The sequence below is a fragment of the Solanum verrucosum genome, unplaced genomic scaffold (genome assembly GCF_900185275.1).
Source record: "Solanum verrucosum unplaced genomic scaffold, falcon-dt-bn FXZP01000231.1, whole genome shotgun sequence".
Taxonomy (NCBI): Eukaryota; Viridiplantae; Streptophyta; class Magnoliopsida; order Solanales; family Solanaceae; genus Solanum; species Solanum verrucosum.
The window spans coordinates 883,497-910,629 of NW_026020176.1; the positions used below are offsets into that span (position 1 = coordinate 883,497).

The window sequence follows — 27,133 nt, forward strand, 5'->3', positions numbered from 1 at the left end:
ATTTTAACATCAGTTATGAGCATAAAATAGGCATTGAGGACTCTAATTCCCTAAATATTAAGCCCTAAATGTGTCAAAATCCCCGACTCATCAGTCATAATCCGCGTGCCCTGGAAAAAGTCATAGGTAAATACTTTGAAAATAGATTTCCCAATGATAAATGCCCATCCACAAGAGACATGTCAAATCAACTCCACATAGAATTGGGTTATAAGGTAAGTTATTGGAAGATTTATAAGGGCATGGAACATGCTAAGTCTTCTGTTAGCGGAACATATGACCATGGGTATGCAGCGCTTAATGCGTACCGTTATGCTTAAAATTGCAAATCCATGAAGTAAGATGGCATTGTATCTTGATGAAAATGGAGGTTCAAGTACTTATTTGTATCATATGTTGCTTGGATAATTGGTTTTCAACAAATGAGAAAAGTAATAGCCGTTGATGGGACATTCCTGAGGAGCAAGTATGAAGGAGTTTTGTTATCGGTGGTGGCAAAAGATGTTGAGAATCATATATTCAGTGGATTTTTGTGTTGTGGACAAGGAATGTGATGCCTCATATAAATATATTTTTGAACATATGAGAAGCTATGTAGATGATACTGATGAGTTATGCATTATTTATGATAGGCATCCCAGTATTCAAAATATGGTTTTGACTATCTACCACGCATCTCATTATGGTTGTTGCATGAGACATACCTTGGGGAAATATTTGAAATAACTTTCACAATTCAAAAGTATTATCTCATTTTTATAAAGCAGCAAAGGCGTACGATAGATGTGAGTTCAATGAACATTTCAATCAAATAAGAGATATGGTACCAAAGGCAGCTGGAACTCTTGAACGTATTGGATTCCACACATGGAGCAGCGCATTTTGCCTGGGAAATAGGTACATTATTGTCTATACTATCTTGTTTGAGTTTGTTATAATTTTATGATTGATTTTTTTTGTTGTTTAAATATAACATTATGACGTCAAACATCGCAGAGTCGGTGAATGCTATGTTTGATGCTTAAAGCGAATTTCCCATTGTTGCTCTATTTGATGAAATAAAAAGGAGATTTGCACTTTTATTTCACCAGAGGCGTATGGAGCTAGTGAACTCTTCAAATAGATTTGTTCCCTCAATTGAAAAAGGCGTATCAACGTATGTCAACTTAGGCAACAAGTTGTTGGCTCATCAAATTACAAACTACAAGTTCAGTGTAACTAGTCATAGTGATGTTGCTACGGTGGATCTACAAAGAAGAACTTGTACTTATAAAAAATTTTACTTTGACAAAATTTCTTGTCCACATGCCATGTCAGCGCTTCGATCCCAATATGATGCAGATTTTGGAAATCAGATATATGAGTACTCATCTACATATTATTCAATGGAAAATTACTTAATTGCATATTGTGAGGAAATTCACCAGGTGCCACTAGAAGATTCTTGGAATGTCCATTTGGATATCTTAGAGAGAGAAATACCTCCTCCATATGTTGATACAAGAAAACCTGGAAGAAGGAGATATAAGAGACGACGTGGAGTTGGTGAATCATTTCCAACAAGAAAAAACAAGTGTTCCATATGTAAGAACTTTGACCAAAAAAAATTACATGCCCAAATCGAAATGATTCATAAGTATTGTTGAATTTTAATGTATGTTCTATTTTATTTGAGGATGATGTTAATTTGAATCAACTTATGTTATTTATATAAAATGTGTGATTTATTTTGAACTGATGCATCTTTAAAACATAATAGTGCATCTGTTAAAACATATACCAATTATGTGTTACTACTTACAACAGAATATTGCATCTGTTCCAACAAATGTTAGTTGTGTGTTAGTTCCTACAACATAATTATGCATATTTTCTAACATAGATCTTGCAACAGAATATTGCATATGTTCCAACATATGTCAATTATGTGTTACAACTACAACATAATAACACATGTTCCAACAAAGTAGGCAAATATTGCAACATATGTACTTTCTATAGATATTTTCACTAATTAATAATTACGTGTTAAGTTAACAATCAATCACATACTGTCATTGGAACAAATTTCAATAAAAAGCTATCAATAAGGGAACATAATTACAACTCTTCATATTCTACCCCATTTTTTAAAAAAAAGTCTCTTGCTTCTGAAAGGTCAAAAGTTGCAACTTCTTCTTTAGAAGTTGCAACTCTTCTTCAGAAGTTGCAACTCTTCTTCAGAAGTTGAAAAATTTCACATTCCTTATAAGAGAAAAGATAAGACTTTTGCTGGGAAGAAAGAGGGAAATTTTCAAAATGACTAGGAGGATTAAAAAATGAAAATTTTCAAACTACATTGAATCCCTTCTGAGGTGTATACTTATTGATATCGTTGAAAGGATTGCTTCCGACTCCTTCAAAGGTTTAATGAATGTTAAATTAAGGTATGTATGTATATAAATCAATTTTCGTCTCTCTTCAAATTTTATTTCCTAACAGTTTGATTTGATTTCTTTGTTCCAGGGTCCTTAATCCAATCAGTAATGAACCTTTTGTATATCAAAAGGTAACATTGGTCAACTTTCCTAATTTTAGATGGCCGGTGAACTGTCGGTTAGTAGTTCAAAAAATTATTTATTTCCTGGATATTTGCAGAGCATCGGGGAATTTAGAAGCCTTATACTAAAAAGGTGTGCTCATTTTTAATATTTTTCGTATGTATTCACGTTTTTATCAATGTTTTCTACCTTTTAAATGTGTTTATTTATTCTATAGTTTGAGTTTTGCAACAATAACGATTCAAATGCATTGGGAATTATTAATCAAGCAGCAGACGGAGGCCACATTGGTGCATCCTATGCTCTTGCCATAATTTCAATCTTCAAGGGCGGTGAATCAATGAGACAAAGCTTAATGGACATTGCCAACATGAAACAAACAGAGCCACCAAAAACCAGGACATGTCGACATAAGTTACGACAAGTTTTAGGTAGAATGTAGGTGCTAGAACCTCATGTGTTGAGAGAAATACCCATTTGATGCACTGCTCATCAACATTAGCAAAACCTTTGCAAGAAATGTTGGCCCAAGGGAAGTGACGATGAAGATGATAGTTGTTGTGAATTATGTAGTTGTGATTTAGAACTAGATTATGTAGTTAAATTTTTGCCTCATACTCGTGTTGTTGGACAATGAACCTATTCCATCAGTTATGTCTCTTATTTTGTAGTTAAATTTTGTAGAACTGCATGACATATTAATTTAATCTATGTATATCTATATCCCTATATTCTCTTATTTTTTCCTATTTAATCAGTTCTGTTATTATTCCCTATTATATAGTTGTTTGGCATCTGTGGCAACACATGTGGCATCTGTGGTAACATATGTATATTCTGTTGGATATTTTGGTCAATTTTGTGTTGAAATTGCCACAGATTTTGTCATATGTACATATCGATAACCTCACATACATTTTTGCTATTAATTCAATTAAATTGTGACCTAATACAACATGTAACACTAATATATAATCCTATCACATGTCTAAATATAAAATTATGGTCTAATACAACAACCTTCATCAAATTTATCAATTATTTTTACAAATATTGTTATACCACTAGTTCATCATCCAATGACTAAGTAATTCCATATGATAGTTATATAGCACCATAGGAAATCGTTGTACAATGTGTTATATAATTTTTTTTATTGCTACATTATGGTTCAATTTAATAAAATATGATCCAATTTAATTTTAATTGCTTAATTTATCAATTTACACATCCATCAAATTGGCATATGTGGCAACATATGTACATTCTGTTGGATAATCTGATCGATTTTATGTTGAAATTGTCACAAATTTGTCATGTGTTGCAACATATCGATAACCTCACATATTGATTTTGTTATTAATTCAATTAAATTCTGACATAATACAACATGTTACACTAATATATAGATCTATAACATGTCTGAATAGAGAATCATATATATATATATATAAAAGAGAACATTAGGCCCGCCTACGTGGCACCACCACAAACCAGAATTCCCTGTTAATTTATTTATTTCCAAAACTGGCTTTCCCCTTTCATGAAAAGTTGTGACTTTTATGAAAAGTTGCGACTTTAATTAAGAGTTACGACTTTTATGAAAAGTTGTGACTTTTACGAGAAGTTGTGCCTTTTATGAAAAGTTGCGACTTTAATGAAGAGTTGCGACTTTTATGAAATGTTGTGACCTTTCCGAAGGGTTGTTTCCAAATAGTTATAACCTTTCTGATAAGGTAGAATAATTATTTGTTCACACTACCCTTTGTTGTCTATAAATAGAGGGATTTTCTGTCATCATATCATATATCCTATATTTATATAAAAGAGAACCCTAGGCCCATCTAGGTGGCGCCACCACAAACCAGGATCCCCTTTTAATTTATAGTATTTCCAAAACTAGCCTTCCTCTTTCATGAAAAGTTATGATTTTAACGAAAAAGTTGGGATTTTTATGAAAAGTTATGCGTTTTATGAAAAGTTGTGACTTTTATAAAGAGTTGAGACTTTTATGAAAAGTTGCGACTTTTATTAAAAGTTGTAACTTTGATGAAAGTTTGTTACCTTTCCGAAAGGTTGTAACTTTTCCAAAGAGTTGTGACCTTTCCGATAAGTCACAAAAAGTATTTGTTCACACTACCCTTTGTTGTCTATAAATAGAGAAATTTTCTCTCATTTTAAAACAACAAAAATTCTTAACTTCTTCTTCTTCTTCTGGACAATTAAATATTTGTGTACTTTGCTCCTGTTAAGCGGCTCACTGACACCATTGTTTTATATCAATACACTGGTGAATAGAATTGTTCTATCCTGAGAGGATATATTCCTTTAAACCTCGGGTACTAGAGGGGAATAATTCTCTTAAGGGGACACTGTGCATTCAGTGGGCTTGAGTTTTTCCATTCTGTTTTATTCTATTGATACAGATCATGGTATGCTTTTTACAGTCATTAATTTATTCTTATATTATTAATTGTTGTTTTTGAGTACATGTTTTAAACTTAGTTGTTTATAGTTCTACAAAGTTATTGTTATAAATATTTGTTAGTGCAGATCAAATAACAAACGTTAATTGAGTATTCATGCAAGTTTTCTCTACTGGGATTGTTAAAAGTACAATAAAAATATCTCTTACAAATCTCTAATTTCTTCATCAACAACGTCATTCCTTCACATACAGGCCTGAGATTTTTTGTTCTTTAAAAAATCATCTGAGAGTTAATAAGTTTGCATGCCCATATTTTTTGGCTTTTATATTGTAAGTTATCTATTTTTACTAAATTTTATATGTGGTATTATGAGTACTTTAAGGATTGAAAGTTGATTGAAGTGTTGGTCAATTTTTTGAGGTATGTTATTTTAAAACATAGGAAGTTTTCTGATTAGAATGATTTGTTACCATCATTGGATATCTCATAGTTTACTCCATTTAATGTATGTGTTTTCTCGTTGTTTTGTTGTCTCCTTAAATTTGTATTGACTATTTTTCGTTTGGTATGTATATGATATCACTTGGACAAAGCTTTCGTCCTTTTAATGTTTTTCTTTTTCCCTTCTCATTCGACTCTTCTAAATATTTTTGGTGTGAGTTATGACTATTTTCGGCAAGCTTAATTTGAAGAATATGAAACAAAACTTACTATAAATAAAAGCACAATAAATACATCATTTTTTCACCATCAATGCTCTCAATCCAAGAGCGTGTGCCACACCTCCAACCCATTTAACAAAGGCCAGGTTTTATCCTAACCCATTCATTTTTTAACCCATAACCCAAATCCTAAGAAACTTCCAACCCATTTCACTTTCACCTACCCTCGTCTCTCTCTTCGACCGATCAAAACCCTAAGAAACTTCATGAGGCGAAGCTAGTTGGTAGCATTGTTGGTTGAAATTTGTTGAATAGTGGTGTCGAAACGAAGAAGTGAAGGCTCATAGGTTAGTTATTTGAAAATTCTTTGAAAAAGAGTTTATTTTACATTGTAAGTGAATTTTGTAGTGATTTACATATTTTGAAAATGGGTTTTATTGAAAAGTCAGAAATTCGAAGGTTGTTGATGGATTAATGTAGTACTCATTTTGCAAAAGTGAATCAAAGTTAGAAAGATATTGCAGTCCTTACTCACCGTGACACTGTAGCAAGCTTCAATGGCTGTCAATGGTGTTTGAATTAATTTTGGGGAAGATGGGTCTTTTTTTTTAAATGAAGACTTCAATTTACAATGCCACATGGCTTCTTTATATTGGTTTGGGGTTGTTTTTTAAAATACTCACGCGCCCCGAAAATGTGAAAACACAGCAGATGCGGAAGCGGGTCAAAATGCTATATTTAGTCTGGTCGAAAATAGTTTAATGGGGTAATAGGACTTCCGCAAACTTTAAGTGTCTACTTCAAAATAAGGTCTAAGTTCAATGGGGACTTTATGTATTTCCTCAAAATATATGTCTATTAACATAGATTTTTTGGCCTTCATGTCCCATGTCATTGCTGAGCATTTGAGTTATCTAGGTTAGGACCGTCTTTAATTTTTTCATGTTCGAGAATATTTCTTTAACATGAGTCTAGAATCCAACATTTTGATCTACTTGTACTTTCATAATCCAACAATTATACGTACATACTCTGGAAAAATTGTAAAGTTGAATTGATGAAGCATTTAGAATGGCCTTAAGAGCAGCATTTTAATGAAGATTGAATTTCTAAAAGAATCAACAATATTTTGTTGTTGGTGTTTCAAATTTATTTTTCTCCTTCTTTAAATTTTGTTAGAGTAACAAAGTAACAATAACGAAAAGTGTTGAACGTTTGACCTCAGACAAGTAGATTTTCTCTAAAAAAAATTATTTATGTTGTTGTAGTGTACATTTTTTATATCATCAAACATATAATATGATAAATTATATAAAAGATAAAAATCATTAGATATCAAGATATTTTTAATCATTCATTATATATTTACAATTCTTGAGATATGTGACTCAAATTTACTTTTTTTTTCTTTCTTATAATAGTCGATGATTGGAAAGGTTGTTCAAAAGCTTAGAAAGATTATTTAAGCCCACGCAAAGCGTGGGTAAATTACCTAGTTATGGTTTAATACAACAATCATCATCAAATTTATCAAATATTTTTATAAATATTATTATACCACTAGTTCATCATCCAATGACTAAGTAATTTCATATGATAATTATATAGAACAATAGGAATTCGTTGTTCAAAGTGTTATAGCACTTTTTTATTGCTAATGTCATGCCCTGAGCCTACACCCTGGGAGGGACTGGCACTCGAGAACCATTGCTGGCCCCAAGCGAACCGTTGGTCTAGCTAGACTCTCAGTAAAAGACTTACTCAACAGAAAATGTACTTAAACACAATCTTAAATAAATTGTCTGAATAGATAAAATGAGAATGTTTAGAAATTAACATTCGACTTAGCCAAAATGGCAACTCAAGTCTTTAAATCAAAAAACTGAACTATCAAGACTAAAGAACTCATATCTAACTGTTTATTAATCCTCTAGATACTAAGAGGGATGTCAAGACAAGTCCCTGATCATCCTAATAACTGAAATAACCAAAAGCAGTAAAACAAAACATAATCAAAGGGATCCTCCAGAAAACAAGGAGGCTCACCAACTGACTCTGAGTGCTCGAATAGATCAACGAAGCGATGGATGCTGATCCTGGTTACCTGTATCTACATCATAAAACGATGCAAGTCAAATGGCATCAGTACATTGAATGTACGAGCATGCGTGGGAAAAACTAAACACGGCATAAGCTTGAATGAATAATGAAAGAAATGCTTACCTCAACTTTACTCAACTCATGAATACTCAACTCAATGTAGAAATAAACAACAGTAAAGATGAAGTTTATATAAGGCATTTAAAACAGTAGGTAGAACCTCAATGTGTTAAAGAAATACAATAACAACTCAATTTATATATACTTAAAGTAATATAATTCCATGGGAGTTTCTCTAACCGACAACCATCAGTATGAGCTAATATGATAATACATCATCTCGCCCACGCTGCCAAAACTGTCCTATAACTTGTCGGGATATAGAACGCCTCTACTAAGTAGATCCACTAATCTATGCTAAAAAGCACTAAGGAATCATCTAAAAAGTATGACCCTTTCTACCCACGTTGGCCACATGATTTATGGAGACTGAGATATCTGAACTCGTCCCCATATCGGTGCTCAATACTACTCCCAAAGTACTCAGCTCATATGGCTTAAAAACAAAAACTCTTTATGTGGTTTGAGATAATTACTCAAAAACTAGCTCAAAGGCTCTCTTGGAAATCGGTGTTTCCTCTTTTGTTTAAATGTGAAAGCATTTTACTCTTTGGGAATACATAGTCCCGATATACTCTTTTGAAGAAATGAACTTCAATCTTTACTCTTTACTCTTTACTCAACTCAAAATTCAAGTCTTAAAACAAAGTTAAAACGTTTATAAAAGACTTTTGGAAAACTCTATGAACTTCTCTTAACTTGACTCTTAGCTTTCCTTGAATTGAATTATGGATTCAAGGCTCGTGATCTCATGTTATGGATGATTTCATGTTGTTTAGACGTACCTTAGAGTGTAGAAATCAACTAGAAAATATAGGTACATTTCAAGGGAACTCGTATGGAAAGAAGTGGGAAAGGGTAGAAGACATGGCGTCCCTGGCGCTCTGATAACGTTCAAATATACTTCTTGAAAAGAAATATAAATGATCGTATGCAATATATTTACCCAACTATGAGTCGGGGTCGATCCCACAGAGAATATGGAAGAATATTGTCAATAGCAAATATTTAACTCGATCGTCGTTATATAAAATTGGGGGGATTCAAATTTAAATAAAATAAAGACAATAAAAAGATAGCTTTGAACTAAGTATTTATTTATATTCAGATTATTAAAAGTAACTAGGAATGTGTTCCCCATAAACTCATAACGCAGTAATCCTAATAATAGCAATCGTTTCCTAGTGTATTACATGCAAAGTGATAACTTAGGTATCTCTAAATCCTTGGTCCGGCATCTAGAGAATTTCACCCCGCACCTTGGTCCGGCTATGTGTGTATAATTTACTAACCCTTACCTTTACCTCATATTAGACATCATAATTGATGTTTGGCTTAGTTATTACTTCGCACCAATCGACACTAGCCTATTAGATAGTATCACACTAAATCTATGTTGATAATTTTTTTCTCGTTAATTACCTCCTTGGTCCGGCAAGTAGTAACGAGGCAAGTTCTAACGTTGGCCACCGTTAAAAGACTTCTAAACAAAAGAATTATCAATGCATGTAAAACACTATACAAGAATTACTTAGTTATTATTCATATTTTGTTAATTGCTTATGATTCCCACAACTCTAGTTATGAAAGTTAGCTACTCATTATCTCAAAAACACAATCAAAATTTATTAAAATAAATATGCTTGTGTTAATCATAAAAAGTTAAGAACAATAACTAAACTATCATTTATTAATCATGAATACAAATAAATAATAAAGGAGAAGAAAGAATAAACCACAATTCTCCGGCCTCTACAGCGGCTCTTCCAAAGTTCTTAAGCTTGAAGAAAATTTATATTGTATCTTGTATCTTGATTCTTCCTTTTCAAATAATTATTTATATGCACTATTTATAGATATAGAAAACCATAAATAAAATAATTGAGTCCAAATTAAATTAGGAATCCAAAACCAAAAGGAATTATTTATTTTTCCGACCGCGCGAGCTATGTTGCTGCCGCCTCAATATAAATTGAATGATATTCACTTGCTGCCACGTGGCAGCAACAAGCATCAAATTTCAATTTCCTCAATTGCAGCCGCCGTTTCCTTATATATATAAATATATTATTTTATTAAATTTTATCCATTAAGCTGTCTGCTTGATTTTCTTCTTCAACCTTCCATCTTTAATTCGTTTTAGCTCCAAACTTCTTCATTTTTCCACCAATTTAATCCTACAAATAAATTATCCCACTTAGCACAATTCATAAAATTGATGCTCAAATAGGACAAATATAAATAATAAATGTGAGGAAATAATGATTAAAAATATGTATTTTTAGCCTCACATCACGCTCTGAATGGCGCGAAGCGCCAGAGGGAAAACTTCAGAAGCTGGGTTAGGGTGACCTGGCTGGCGCGGCTCCCTAGAGCTCAAACTACAGAAGTTCATTTGGGGCGCTCTGAGTGGCGCGGTGCCCCAACCCCCTCCCCTGATTTTTGATGAATTTTCTTGCTCGTTTCTCAACTCTAAACTCCCTAGATTCGAATGGTTCCTTCCCCAAACGATTAGATTCGAATACATAACTAAAATATGCAAGAATCAACTCAAAAACAACCTTGAATCTCACCAAATCACCCCTAAGAACTCCTCCAAAACTCACAACCAAGATTCAAATGAAACTTAAACAAAATTCATCAAGAACACATAATCTTTTCTTTCAAGAACACAATTACGCTTAATCAAATCATGATTGGTGCATGGGTGAACTAACCCAACGCTATGTGATCTCACATACCTCATAGGGATCAACCCTTGGTGAATTCCACAAGCTTCACTTCAAGAACGTGACAAATTCTTGCTTCTTCTCCTCTTTTTTCCTCTTCTTTTTTCTTCTCTCAAAACCCTAACTTAATTTTGTAAAGCGTAAACTGAATCCAATCAGTTTAGACCCCAACTTAATTACGAAAAACGAATTTAATTAATTGGGTAGTGAAAAGACCATAATACCCTTCTAAAATCCAGTCTTGACTTTCCTTATCTAGACAACCCAACTTTGAATGGACATATCTCCCTCATACGAACTCGAAATCGAGCAAATTCGGCGGCGTTGGAAACATAATTCAAAAATATCTCTTGCGGTATTTGGTAGCACACCTAACTCTTGTTGAGCTAGGAGTTATTGTCGTTTGAAGCTTAACCAAAACTCATCCTTAGCTTAATTTTGTTAAACTTTCCAAATTTGATTATTTCCAAAAAAAAAATAGTTTCTTCTGAATCCTAGTTCTTTCAAATAGCGAGGTATTAAAATATCTCCCCCTTGGGAACATTCGTCCTCAAATGAGATTACTCTTAGTAGGCTAAGGGCATAACATCTAACATTTAGCTCAAACACCCAATAAGCAAATCTAACACATTAAGCATATCAATTAAAGAGTACTAAGAAGAGAATTAGTACATTGGTCTGGAATTTCTCCGGGCTCAAAGAGATGTGGATATATCTTCTTCATATCCTCCTCAGCTTCCCAAGTAGCTTACTCAACAAATTGATTTCTCCAAAGAACTTTGACTAATGCTACTTCTTTGGTCCTTAACTTGTGAACCTGACAGTCTATAATCTGAACAGGTTTCTCCTCATAAGACAAGCTATCTTTGATACCAATATCTTCGGTTGGTATGATAAGTGAAGGATCTCTCATGCACTTCTTCAACATGGAAATATGAAATACCGGATGGACCGCTGCTAATTTTTGTGGTAGCTCCAACTCATAAGCTACACTACCAATTCTTTTGGATATTCTGTAAGGGGTTAATATACCGGGGACTAATCTTACCCTTCTTACCATCATAACACCATTCATGGGTGAAACTTTCAAGTATACCTAATCATCTACTTCAAACTCTAACTCCCTTCTCCTAACATCAGTGTAGGATTTCTGACGACTCTGCGCTGTTTTCAACCTCTCTTGAATGACTTTAACTTTCTCCATAGCTTGATTAACTAAGTCTGGTCCTATCAACCCAGCTTTACCAACTTCAAACCATCCAATGGGAGATTTTCATCTTCTCTCATAAAGAGCTTCAGAAGGAGCCATCTAGATGCTAGAGTGGTAACTATTGTTGTAAGTGAACTCAATGAGAGGTAGGTGATCATCCCAATTCCCCTTGAAATCAATAACACAGGCCCTCAACATATCTTCTAAAGTTTAAATAGTGCGCTCTGCTTGACCATCTGTCTGAGGATGAAAAGCAGTACTTAAGTTCACCTTTGCACCCAAGCCTTTCAGAAAAGATTTCCAGAACTGTGCAGTAAATTGTGCTCCTCTGTCTGAAATAATCGATATCGGAACCTCATGAAGTCTAACTACCACCTGAATAAACAACTAATTAGTATAATCTTCTGCTGAATGGGTAGTCTCTATCGGCAAAAAGTGGGCTGATTTCGTCATTCTATCAACAATCACCCAAATAGAATCATGTTGCATGCGAGACCTTGGTAAACCTGTAATGAAATCCGTATTGATCATCTCCCACTTCCATTTCGGAAGTTCTATATTCTGAGCCATACCACCTGGCCTTTACAATTTGGGTTTTTAGCAACGAACTCAGTAATACCTTTCTTCAAACTACTCCACCAATATACCTCTCTCAAGTCACGATACATCTTTGTGAAACCCGGATGGATAGAATATCTAGAGCTATGAGCTTCCTCCATGATCTTCTCTTGGAGTTCGTCCACCCTTGGTACACACAATCTACCTTGATACCTCAATACACTATTAACTACCTTGATACCTCAATACATTATCTCTCCCTTGTTGAAAAGCCATTACTTATTGCTTATGAACATTTGCCTTCAATTCAAGAAAAATAGGATCCATGTCTTTCTTCTCTTTTACTTCTGACATTAATGATGATTCAGCCCCATTCATCACCATTACTCCTCCTTCTGTGGAATCCATTAGTTGAACTCCTAATCGTGCAAGTCTATGCACCTATTTTGCTAATTCTTTCTTATCTTCCCAAATTGGGCGGTACTACCCATAGATAATCTACTCAAGGCATCAGCAGCAACATTAGCCTTACCTGGGTGATAAAGAATACTCATGTCATAATCTTTGAGTAACTCTAACCACCTTCTCTGTCTGAGATTTAGCTCTTTCTGACTAAACACATACTGAAGACTCTTGTGACCAGTGAATACATCTACATGAACACCATACAAATAATGATGCCATATTTTTAAAGCAAATACTACAACAACCAACTCTAAGTCATGGGTTGGGTAGTTCTTCTCGTGAACTTTCAATTGTCTGGAGGCATAAGCTATAACTTTTCCATTCTACATTAACACACAACCCAAACCAACTCTAGACGCATCACAATATGCAACAAAGCCTTGCGTACCTTCTAGTAAGGTCAATACTGGGGCACTAGTCAACCTCTTTTTCAAATCCTGAAAACTTTTCTCACAAGGCTCATACCATTCAAACTTTACTGTTTTCTGAGTCAAGTTGGTTAAAGGGGACGAAATAGATGAGAACCCCTCTACGAACCTTCTATAATATCCAGCCAATCCCAAGAAACTCCTAATATCGATTGGAGATGTGGGTCTAGGCCAATTCTGCACTGCCTCTATTTTCTGAGTATCAACTCTAATCTCATCACTGGAAATAATGTGGCTTAAGAATGCCACAGGCTCAAGCCAAAACTCACATTTAGAGAACTTAGCATACAACTCTCTATCCTTTAGAGTTTGGAGGACTATTTTGATATGGCTAGCGTGATCTTCCTCATTCCTCGAATATATTAAAATGTCATCAATGAACACGATAACAAACATATCTAAATAAGGCTTGTATACTCTATTCATAAGGTCCATAACGCTGCTAGAGCATTGGTCAAACCAAATGACATAACTAGGAACTCATAATGACCATAACGGGTCCTGAACGCTGTCTTTGGAATATCACATTCCCTTACTCTCAACTGATGGTAGCTTGATCTAAGGTCTATCTTAGAGAAACAAATGGCACCCTGAAGCTGATCAAAGAGAACATCAATTCTCAGAAGAGGAGACTAATTCTTGATAGTAACCTTGTTCAACTGACGGTAATCTATACACATTCTAAGGGAATCATCTTTCTTTCTCACAAATAAGACCGGAGCACCCCAAGGTGAGACACTTGGTCGAATAAAACCCTTATCAAGGAGATCTTTCAATTGTTCTTTTAGCTCTTTCAACTCTGTTGGAACCATTCTATATGGCGGAATAGATATAGGACGAGTATCGGGATGAATATCTATATCGAAATCTATTTCTCTCTCAGGAGGGACTCCGGGTATATCATCAGGAAAGACTTCTGGAAACTCACTCACAACTGGAACTGACTTAATAAGAGGTGTCCCAACACTAGAATCATTAACTCAGACTAAGTGATAGACACACCCCTTGGAGACTAATTTTCTCTCCTTAAGGTATGAAATGAAACGACACTTAGGCACTGTTGAACTACTCCTCCACTCAAAGACTAGCTCATTAGGAAACTGGAACTTGGTGACTCGAGTTCTACAATCAATAGAGGCATAACAGGCATGAAGCCAGTCCATACCTAGAATGACATCAAAATCTACAATGTCTAACTCAACTAAATCATCCACGGTGCTCTTGTGATTGACGAAAATGGTACAATCATGATAGACCCGTTTAGCGAGAATAAACTCCCCAACAGGTGTAGAAACACAAAAAGGCTCACAAAGTTTCTCAGGAATAACATCAAAATTCATTACAACATATGGAGTCACAAAAGATAAACTCGCTCCTGGATGTATCAAAGCATAAACATCATAAGTAAAGACTTTGATCATAACAGTGACAACATCCGGCGAATTATATTGCTCTTGGTGACTAGCGATAGCATAAAGACGGTTTGCTCCTCCGCCTGCCCCTGAAGTAGCTCCTCTAGATGCAGTTATGTCTGGTGGAGCAACTGATGAAGATTGGGCTCTATTGCCCTGATTCCCATTTCCTTGTTGGTTCTTAGGGGACTTTTTCATGAAGTGACCCTCTTAACCACACTTGAAACAACCAGTAGAGCCATCGCGACACTTACCTGGGTGGTTCCTACCACACTTAGCACATATAGGAGCCCATTTACCTCCTTGTGCCACACTACTTTGAGATTGTGCAGGTCTAGCTCTGAAGTGTTGTGAATTCTGACTATTGTACTCACATTTGTTTCTGGGTGCAGGTGCACTAGCATATGATGGAGCATGTCCCTTTTGTTTTTGTTGGAAGGATGTCCAGTTGGCATTACTTTTCTGTTGCCCGAACTCATTCCCCGATGTCTTAGCCTTTTTTGTTTCTGAACTCTTCTCTATCCCTCAGCTTATCCTCCTCAACCTACTGCACATGAATCATCAGCCTCGCTATGTCCATATCACCTATTAGCATCACAGCCTTACCTTCTTTACTCGACAAACGAGACGATCCAATAACAAATAGAATCATCCTACTCCTCATAACCGCAACCATCTCCGGGGCATAACAGGAAAGTTGGGTGAACTTTAGACTATACTTATGAACACTCATTGACTCCTGCTTAAGGGTGATGAATTCTCTTGCCATGGCTTATCTCAGTTCCCAGGGAAAGTAACGCCCCAAGAAAGCCTCATCAAACATAGCCCAACTCACATTCAGTGTACCCTCAGCTCTACCCTTCTTCCATTGATCAAACCAGATTCTAGCAACACCCTTTAGTTTGTATGCATCTAATTTCACTCTCTCAGCATCGGTGACATACATAATCTAAAAAACCTTCTAAAGCTCCTCAATGAAGTTCTATGGATCCTTGATGTTGCTTGAACTAGTGAAGCTCGAAGGATTCATCCTTAGGAACTCTCGGATCCTAGACGTATCAGCTACATCTTATTGAATTCCCCTTTGTCCCACTTGGTTGGTCACAGCTTGACTCGGCATTCAGATGGCTTCCCGAAATTCAACATTGGTGACGTCTCCCTAGGGTTGCACTTCAGGTGCATTAGGTACCCCTTGTTCCTCTACATTCCTCCTCGCATAGAGACCTCAGACAGCTCTTCGTGGAGGCATGATCAACTGAAAGAAACGCACAAGCACGAGTTAGAAAGAAACTTTATAGAGATGAACTCTATCGCACGAAATGAGTATGAAAGAAGTGAATGAAATTACTAAATGTTGCAGCCTCCTAATTATAGATGTGGCGCGCTTCACACCGATAATTATGACTCTATAGACACGGCTTCATAGACTCCCTATGACTCTTGAACTCTATGCTCGAATACCAAGTTTGTCACACCCCGAACCTACACCCTAGGCGGGACTGACACTCGAGAACCATTGCTGGCCCCAAGCGAACCCTTGGTTTGGCTAGACTCTCAGCAGAAGACTTACTCAACAGAAAATGTACTTAAACACAATCTTAAATAAATTGTCTGAATAGATAAACTGAGAATGTTCAGAAAATAATATTCAACTTAGCCAAAATGGCAACTCAAGTCTTTAAATCAAACAACTGAAATATCAAGACTAAAGAACTCATATCTAAATGTCTATGAAGCCTCTAGATACTAAGAGGGATGTCGGGACAAGACCCCCGATCATCCTAACAACTAAAATAACCAAAAGCAATAAAACAAAACATAACCAAATGGATCCTCCAGAGAGCAAGGAGGCTCACCAACTGACTCTGAGTGCTCAACTGGATCAACGAGGCGGTGGATGTTGATCCTGGTTACATGTATCTGCATCATAAAATGATGCAGGCCCAATGGCATCAGTTCATTGAATGTACGAGCATGCGAGGGGAAAACTAAACACGACATAAGCTTGAATGAATACTGAAAGAGACAGTTACCTCAACTTTACTCGACTCATGAATACTCAACTCAATGTAGAAATAAACAACAGTAAAAATGCAGTTTATATAAGGCATTTAAAACAGTAGGTAGCAACTCAATGTGTTAAAGAAATACAATAACAACTCAATTTATATTTATATATAAAGTAATATAATTCTATGGGAGTTTCTCTAACCGAAAATCATCACTATGAGCTAATGTGATGATACATCGTTTCACCCACGCTGCCAGAACTGTCCTATAACTTACCGGGATATAGAACACCTGAACTAAGTGGATCCACTAGTCTATGCTAAAAAGCACTAAGGAATCATCTAAAAAGTATGACTCTTTCTACCCACATTGACCACATGGTTTATGGAGACTTGAGATATCTAAACTCATCCCCATATCGATGCTCAATACTACTCCCAAAATACTCAGCTCGTGATTAAAAACAAAATCTCTTTATGTGGTTTGAGATAATTACTCAAAACTAGCTCAAAGGTTTTCTTGGAAATTGATGTTTTCTCTCTTGTTTAAATGTGAGAGCATTTACTCTTTGGGAATACAAGTCCCGATATACTCTTTTGAAGAAATGAACATCAATATTTACTCTTTACTCAACTCAAAACTCAAATCTTAAAACAAAGTTAAAACATTTGTAAAAGACTTTTGGAAAACTCTATGAACTTCTCTAGACTTGACTCTTAACTTTCCATGAATTGAATTATGGATTCAAGGCTCATGATATCATGTTATAGATGATTTCATATTGTTTAGACGTACCTTAGAGTGTAGAAATCAACTAGAAAACATAGGTACGTTTCAAGGGAACTCGTACGGAAAGAAGTGGGAAATGGTAGAAGACCTGGCATCCCTGGCGCTCTGAGTGGCGCGGGGAGTCAGAGGGAAAACTTCAGAAGCTGGGTTGGGGTGCACAGGCTGGCGCAACGCCCCAGAGCCAAAACTATAGAAGTTCATTTGGGGAGCTCTGAGAGGCGCAGCACCCTAGCCCTCTCCCCAGATTTTTGATGAATTTTCTTACTCGTTTTTCAACTCTAAACTCCCTAGATTTGAATGGTTCCTTCCCCAAACTATTTGATTTGAATACATAACTAAAATATGCAATCAACTCAAAAACAACCTTAAATCTCACCAAATCGCCCCTAAGAATTCCTCCAAAACTCACAATCAAGATTCAAACGAAACTTAAACAAAATTCATCAAGAACTCATAATATTTTCTTTCAAGAACACAATTATACTGAATTGAATCATGATTGGAGCGTGGGTGAACTATCCCAACGCTATTTAATCTCACATAGCTCATAGGGATCAACCCTTGGCGAAAAACACAAGCTTAACTTAAAGAACGTGACGAATCCTTGCTTCTTCTCCTCTTCTTTTCTCTTCTCTCAAAACCCTAACTTAATTTTGTAAAGCATAAATTGAATCCAATCAGTTTAGACCCCAATTTAATTATCAAAAACGAATTTAATTAATTGGGTAGTGAAAAGACCATAATACCCTTCTAAAATCCGGTTTTGGCTTTCCATATCTAGACTGCCCAACTTTGAATTGCCATATCTCCATCATACGAACTCGAAATTGAGAAAATTTGGCGGCGTTGGAAAGATAATTCAAAGATCTTTTCTACGGTATCTGTTAGAACACCTAAATCATCATGAGTTAGGATATATGCTGGTTTGAAGTTGTCCCAAAACTCATCCTTAGCTTAATTTTGTCAAACTTCCCAAATTTGATTATTTAAAAAAAAGATTTCTTCCAAATTTTAGTTCTTTCAAATAGCGAGGTGTTACAGCTAAATGGTCCAATATAATTAAATATGGTCCAATTTAATATATTTTTTATTACTAAATTATCTAATTTATCGATTCACACGTCCACCGAATTGGCATCTGTGGTAACATATGTACATTCTGTTGGATAATCTGGTCTATTTTGTGTTCAAATTGCCACAGAATATGCATATGTTGCAATATATGTCTAACCTCACATATGGGTTTTGGTATTAATTCAATTAAATTGTGACCTAATACAACATGTAACATTAATATATAGTCATATAACATGTCTAAATACAAAATTATGGTCTTATACAACAAACTTCATCAAATTTATCAATTATTTTTACAAATACTATTATACCACTAGTTCATCATTCAATAACTAAGTAATTTCATATGATAGTTATATAGCACCATAGGAAATCGTTGAACATAGTGTTATAACATTTTTTATTGCTTAATTATGGTCCAATTTAACATTTTTTATTATTGAATTACCTAATTTATCGATTCACACATCCATCAAATTGGCATCTATGAACACATATATATATATATTATGTTGGATAATTTGGTTGATTTTGTGTCGAAATTTCCACAGAATATGCATACATTGCAACATATGTCTAACCTCACGTATGGTTTTTGGTATTTATTCAATCAATTTGTGACCTAATACAACATGTTACCCTAATATATAGTCATATAACATGTCTAAATACAAAATTATGGTCTAATACCATTTTATCAATTATTTTTACAAATACTAATACACCACTAGTTCATTATCCAGTGACTAAGTAATTCCATATGATAGTTATATAACACCATAGGAAATCGTTGAACATAGTATTATATCTTTTTTTTTCTTGCTTAATTATGGTCCAATTTAATAAAATAAGGTCCAATTTAGCATTTTTTATTATTAAATTACCTAATTTATTGATTCACACATCCATCAAATTGGCATCTGTGGCAACATATGTACATTCTGTCTGATAATCTGGTTGATTTTGTGTTGAAATTGCTACAAAATATTAAGAAGTTGCAATAGAATAGGAAGAAGTTGCAACAGGATACAAATTGTTCCCCAACCCATAATTGGCTCAACTACAATTAACGGCCCATAATGCTCTTCCTGTCTCACTCTCACTCATTATAAAAAGGTTAACCTTTAGGTTCCCTTAATTCACAATTTACAAAGCTCTCGTTTTTTATTTTCTTTCTCCTCCTCTCTCCACTCAAAATCACCCTGAGAAGATGTTGCCACCTTGGAAGAATCTAAGTATCTACATGCTCTTATTGTGGTCGATCAATGTAATTATGTTGTTCTCAACTAATATAATTTCTTCTTCAACTGTGTTCTCACTGTGCATGAGTGATGGTCATTGTTTGTTTTTTCGAATCTTGTCTAATGGAGGGTAGCTTCATCATTTGGTAAGTCTTCTTTATTTATATCATAGTGTCTTGTCTGGTGACGGAGTGCATGGGTAACTCACTGTGGTCATATTAAAAGAAGTAACAAAAATGGGTAATGAAGGAGAAGAAGAAGAGCAAATGTACAACTGGAAGCTAATCTTCGTGTTGATTGTTGTGGTCTTTTTTTCTATTTCTAAGCATTACCAAGAATACTGTGAAGGATGATAAATTCTTGTGTAGTTGTGTGCAACCATTAAAATTATCATAATTGTCGAAATAAATAAACATAGTTGCCGAAATTATCATATGTTGCAACAGATGAATCAAATGTTGCTACAGATTCCCCAAATGTTGCAACATATCACCCATATGTAGCTACATATGACTCAAATGTTGCTACACTCACCCATGTGTTGCTACATATGAGTCAAATGTTGCTACAGATAAGGCATTTGTTGCTACATATGACTTATCTATTGCTACAGATGAATCAAATGTTCCTACCATCAAGAGTGTGTTGTTCAAAATTGTAAAATCTTTCAAAAAATGACTTACCCATTTTAAATCGAACACGACCTTCAGTTCAGAATGAGAGTGACAGCCGGAGATGAGGAAGAATATAATGAGGAGAATATTTGTTGATAGTCGGATTTTCTAAGGAAGGAGAAGAAGAGAGAACGTTGGAGAGAAGAGAAGAGAGAAAATTATATTTCTTTTATTTTTTTTAAAAATGGTTTGAATAGAATTAAAGTAGTTGAAAATGTAGTGTCTTTTTGTATTTTATAAAAGATTGGAATGTTTTGAAAATGCCTTTGATCCCAGATTAACTTAATTAAATTTTTAAATGGGTTTAAAAATTGACATCTTTTATTGAATTTTCTCTAGTGAGTATATAGTGGGGGGAAATATGAGCATTGCCCAACCGCCAACGTCTCTAAAGCTTCCCTTTGGCAACTTTAAAACACAAAAAAAAAATTGGAATAAAAAAAGAAAGATTGTCATCATCGATATTGATGTTTTTTTGGTTTTAATTGTAAGATTGTCATTAGTGACCGTTGAGCTATGTCTCTATATCTCGCAATCGCTGAAGCTTCCCTTTTGGAATTTGAATTGTAATAAATCGGCAAGAAAGAAGAAATCGTCGAATTAATTGTGTGAGTTTTCTATCTGTATTGATATTGATGTTCTCTCTTGTTTTAATTGCAAGATTCCTTGATGGTTGAAAATGGGATTTCCCATTTCAAGCTTGCTTCACTTTGATTTCTGGTTTTACTTGTAAGATTTCTTGATGGAAAATGGGATGGGTGGGGTTGGAAGTTTTCGATTTCAACAATTTAAGATATTTCCATCTGATTTCTAGTTTTACATGTAAGATTTCTTGATGGAAAATGGGAGGGATGGAGGTGGGGGTTTCCGATTTCAAGCTTGCTTCACTGAGATTTCTGGGTTTACTATGAACCTTTGGTTTTAATTGTATGATTTCTTGATCGTTGGAAATGGGAGGGTAAGTGGTGGGGGTTTCCGAATTCAAGAATTTACGAATAAACTTTTGAACAAGACTGAAAATCTTAGTTGGTCGAATCAACTTTGTGAGTTCTCTATCTTTATTGATGTTTACTTCTTACTTCATTTCTGTTCTGGGTATTATTTTGGAGATTTTTTGGTTTTAATTGTTAGATTTCTTGATGGTTGAAAATGGAAGGGATGGGGGTGGGGAATTACTGAAATGTTTTTGGAATAAACTTGTGAACAAGACTGAAAATCATAGTTCGTCGAATCAATTTTGTAAGTGTTCTATCTATATTTCAACCGTACAAAAATTCTAATTTCTTAACTGATGTTTCCTTCTTGCTTCATTTCTGTTCTATCTATTATTTTGTACACTCAGATTTCTGGGTTTACTATGAACCTTTGGTTTTAATTGTAAGATTTCTTGATCGTTGTAAATGGGAGGGGTGGGGGATGGGGATTTCCGATTTCAAGAATTTAGGGTGAAAATCTCAATTTGTTTGTTGTTGTCGTAGTTTGTTTCTTGTTACTTTGCTTCTATTCTGGTTTTCATTACATCACCTTTAAATTTAATGTTTGAACCACAACTATGATTTGTTGAGAGGAATGGCTACAACATCAGCTTACCGATTCAAGATCAGAATATAAGTATACACTATAATGATACAAATTTCATCTAACAACTGGAATATACATTGGTGTGATATACTATTTCTTAGCAGGGGCTTCTCTGGTGGGAAAGAATGGTATCTCAAAGAAAAGAGGAGGAGAGATTGGTGGAAGAAAGCACTTAATGATATCTCAAAGCCTTCTGCTCTACAAGCATCAAAGAAAAAAATTCCGCAAATGTGAGGGAAAGATGTTGATTCCTCTAGAAACAAATTTAGTGTTGGAAAAAAAAGATAATTATTCTAAAGTTTTGGAGAAAACGGGTGGCAGGAAAGCACTAGCTGATCTTACAAACTCAACTAAGTCGTCCTCTGTTGCAGAATCAGAATTGTGTCAAAGCACAGAGAAAGGCCATGGACATGAGTTGTTTTCTCAAGGAAGTTGGATTAGATCATGGTACGACCAACACCGATATTTGATTGAACCGTGTATTAGAAACATTTTGTTGATCCAGTTCTCCTTTGGCAGATGATGTCCCTGTGCATCTAGGAGCATCTCCACATGCACTTGAACTATCAATGAAGTCGAAGGTATTTGCATTCCTAGCACCCTTTCCTCATGTACATATTCAATGTTTTTGTATTGAATTTCTGATTTTGTTAAATTAAATGTAGTCATCGACATATCAGCCAGGAAGCCCAACGAAGCATTATGTCCAAGTGGAAGAGCTGCCAGAACTGATCTTTTATGATCAGGTCCATTGTATATCTTTTTCCCCTTGTGTTGCATCTCCTAAATCAGTAAAGCCACAATATATCAGCTGGCCGGATGACGGTGTTCTAGATTTTGCATTGCTTTGGAACACCTATCCATTCAAGCATTGATGGACACTACTTTCAACTCAAGGATCACCCGCAACCCTTTGAAATATATCTGTTGTAGTCATTGGTCAATCATCTATCCTAAATCAGCTAATGTTTTTCTATTCTTTCCTTCTATTTTCTTTTTCTAATATATTACTGCATCTTTTGTTTTTCTTTTATTTTGAAACAGTAACATGGAAACTTTTGATAATTTTGAGTTTTCACAGTTTGGTGAACCTTATGCTTAATAAGTTGTTTTGCAATGTGAGTGAATTGAAAAAGATTGCTTCTTGTATCTGAAGTTGTGACTAACTTGGAATCATTTTTCTCTTTGGAAGGCAACCATGTACATCCACGATTGTATGCTTTAAGAAGAACATTTCTAGTTGCAACAGTAACGTTGTTCTGCCAAGCAGCAAAACCTGTTTCTATTCAAAGAAGTGATGTAGTTGTGCCTAAGATCACTGCCATTTTCCTGCAACTTCCAGCATGGACATTTCTCCATCTCACTCAGATGGATCATTAGTCTCCATGGATGAATCTATGTCAACTTCTGACACAGTGAGAACTCCGGAGGTTGAATACATAGATGACCATGAATTGGCTACAGTTGATTCCATTGAGAAGAAGGCAAGTAGCACCCTCTACATCTCAGAACATGTCATAGCAGCAAGTTTTTATCTTTTCAGCAGAGTAGTCCTTGTTCTAGCATTTCATTTTAACTATAACATCTATTTATAAAAATTATCTATTTTTTATTCCTGCAGCAGTTATATGCAAGAGAGATTTACTTGTGGACTTGGAATTAGGGGATAAAATTGTCAACATTGATAAATTATGCGCTACAATGAGCCTGCGAGGTATAAAATTGTTTACCCTCTATCTCTTTTCAGCTCTTTGAATTGGATGCTCGCTATGAAGTGGTTCTGCGATAATTTAAAAATACTGAGCATAGCAGTCAAATAAAGCGGTTGCTTCAATTATATATATTTCATTTCAAAAAGTATCTGATTTATTGAATGAAGATAAATGTGGGAATACTCATTTTTCAGAAGTAATGTTCTCAATATCTCCAGCTATAAGTATTGAACATGAACTCACTGTTTCCAGGAAGGAGATCAAGGGCAGTTGTCTGTCTTGGTAATAAGGATGAAGGAAACCGATAAGAAAAAAAGGCCAGCTATTGTCTTCCTGCATAGTACAAACAAATGTAAAGAGTGGTTACGGCCACTACTATAGGTGATATTTTGTTTTCTTAAAAGTACTCTCCATATTACCATCAAGCATAAGCAATGAATGACAATTCTATGTACGATTCTCTTTTTTCTTTTTTGTATTCAGACATATGCTTCGAGGGGATACATAGTTGTAGCAATTGATTCTCCCATGGACACTAATATGACAACATATCGTGATGTAAGAACAGGTGCATTTGCTCTTTGCTTCAGTTTTACTCTTGGTTATTTTCTCATACAAAAAAGTACACCCAGGTCCAATAGGCTATTGGTCAACTGACCTAAATTTGTAGTATGTACAATTATTCTGCATTTAGTAGCAAAACCTTTGGCCTTTTTGTTTTGAAGTATCCATTTTGTTGTGCCTGTACAAGTACTTTGCTTATTTGGAGTATAAACAATATGGGAGAGTACTTAATACCCTGTAATAGGCTTCATATTAAGGAGGAGGAAAAATCAAGAGCTGAATTTGTTGTACTATTTTCTTTCGTTGAATGCTTGGATGCTACTATTTGATTGAGGTGATCTGCCTTACTACTTTTTCATGGAAAAAAGGTGATACAATGCCATTCATATATGATACTGTAAGGAAATGGAGATTTTTTGTTGATAAAGTACAGTTTTCGTCTCATACTGCAGCATTTATTATCTAATATCTAGCATTCTAGCCTCTGAAAATAATACTTCTCTACAAATTTTGAAGGTGTGGGACTTGATAAAACTGGCGGATTATATCTAACAGAGAAGGAAGATATTGACTCGTCAAGGATAGAATTACTGGTGAATCACTTGGAGGTTAGGCGAGTCACTTTACATGCAATATCTAACTATTTCTTAAACATGTGGAGTTCATATATGTTTTGTGTTGCAGGTATGCATGCATGGTTTGCTGCTAACTTTAACTGAATAACAGTTTTACTAACATTTGTTGTCAAACATGTTTTATCTTTGATCATTGTACTAGGCAAAAGTACAAAAAGACATAAATCCTAGCATGCATGCTATCTTCGTATCCTAAATGCGTCAAATCTTTCTTTTTTCCTTCACTCCTTAGATTTGGAGTTCTTATTTTTATTAGCATAATACAAGTTTTTCAGTTTATCCTTGATCACTTCATAGCAGTCCTACTGCTGCATCAGATGCCAAACCTTGCAAAGTAGGTACTCTTCCAACCTACAATATCAGTTTCAAGTGTGATGAAAGAGCTGAGAAAACGAAATAGGTTAGCCCTCTGCTTGCATCACTGAAGCTTGATTGTCTTGCATTGTGAAGTCAATCTAAGAACATTTGTCTTGTTATTTGGACAGTTTTACTAGGGTTGGAGATCTAAGTAGAGTATGGGTCGGTCTACTGATTTTGTCATGTTCTGGTACTGTATTTGGATTTGGGTTTTTGAGTTCTTTGTTTGTGGTCATTTGCTGAGACTTTGCATAGATGCACTTGAATAAAGTGGAATGGATACCCAAGATCCACATCATAATTGGAATTGGATTGTAATTGATGGAAAGGCTTGATTTGCAGGGTGATTTTACCTTGTTTCTCTGCTCAGTATGAAATGGTATTGACTTTATGCAAAGCCCGAGTTTTGATTTGTGTGTTGTTAGTTTGTTTGAAGAACAAAGTGATTGAAGTATTAGATGAGAGTTTGTATTGTTCTTAAGTACAAATTTTTTGAAAGTTGAGCTTTTTGTGGTTGTAGCATTGCTTTGGTAATACTCTATATACAATTTGTTTTCTATTGGATTGGTTGTTTTTTAGAGTATGAGATTGCATTTCTTTAGAGCCTACTATTGGGGTTTGATTATACTTTAAAAAGACATGTTTTAATCACGACTCATGAGGCATTTTGTGTTTGTGGTTTTGACATGCAGAATCGTGGTTGCAAATTTTGAAACATTATAGAGCATGATGGATGTTGTCAATAACATACTTGTTTCTGGAAATGGGTTGGGCTTTCGAAATGGAGTTCAGCAACTTCCAGAAGTTGCTGTTGGCATACCCAATGGGATGCCTCATGCAAGTTCCAGTAATGAAGAACTAGAGAGGAGTTTCCAGAGCACTGTCGTATTGACTGATAGTGAAACAGTTGGATCTTTTGTCCAAGAGGTCAATAATGAAACTACAATTACTGTAGAAAGCAATGTTGGTGTCAGTTCCGAGGTAAGGGAGATTTTCCTGAGTTGTTACTTACTAAGGACAAGCCTTGGATTGAGGCTAATGCGAGGAGGAAAATCTTGATATAGATTAGATATTAGGAAGAGTGCTAATGAAACCTTTAATGGGCTCGATTTATTGCTAGTGCTAATGGTCTTCTTGCCAAAACATTGTATTGTGTATATAGGTGAAATATCATTTTATTTGTACACTTGTTGAATCCCCTGCACACTAGCTAGATAGCATGAAAATCCTTGCTCCACCACTATAGTCTTATTCTTTCCTTATGGTCAATTATGAAATTATATTGGTACATGATAATACTTTCTGCAATTGCAGACATTGAACTACCAGTTGTTGAAATATATTTCGGTATTATATATATTGTCTTTATCCCTGATTTTTATTATTTTCAGAGTTGCTGGCAAACTTGTTTTATTTAGTAAATCATTCAGTGACAATAAATTGTTGAGTATTATTCAAAACCTCAATTGGCTCATCTAAATATTGATCGTGCTAAAGTAAATGTTTTAGCTCTAATTTATGACATGTAGTCCAGGAGCACGGGGGGGCTTGGGGTACGGTCCTCGAGCCTTCGGGGGGTGGGGTGGAGGACACGGCGCCTTGAGCGTCCGGGGTGCAGGTGTGTGTGGGAGCTCGGGGCACAGCACCTCAAGCCTCCAGGGTGGGGGGTGGGGGGAGGGGGGGGCTTGGGTCACTACACCTCGAGCCTCCAGGTGGGGGGGGGGGGGGGCCTTGGGGCACGATGCCTCAAGCCTCCGGAGGAGGAGGGGGTGGGGGGGGGGGCACGACGCCTCAAGCCTCGAGGGGGGGACTCGAGGCACGACGCCTCAATCCTCTGGGG

General features: G+C 35.4%; 1 long non-coding RNA gene across 1 annotated transcript; it reads left to right on the forward strand.

Annotated features, from left to right (window-relative positions):
- Positions 1 to 24,263: 24,263 nt before the first annotated feature.
- On the forward strand, positions 24,264 to 26,684 carry LOC125829007 (uncharacterized). The gene is made up of 3 exons (XR_007443066.1): positions 24,264 to 24,305; positions 24,818 to 24,909; positions 25,986 to 26,684. It is a non-coding gene; the product is annotated as an uncharacterized LOC125829007 (long non-coding RNA).
- Positions 26,685 to 27,133: the final 449 nt, after the last annotated feature.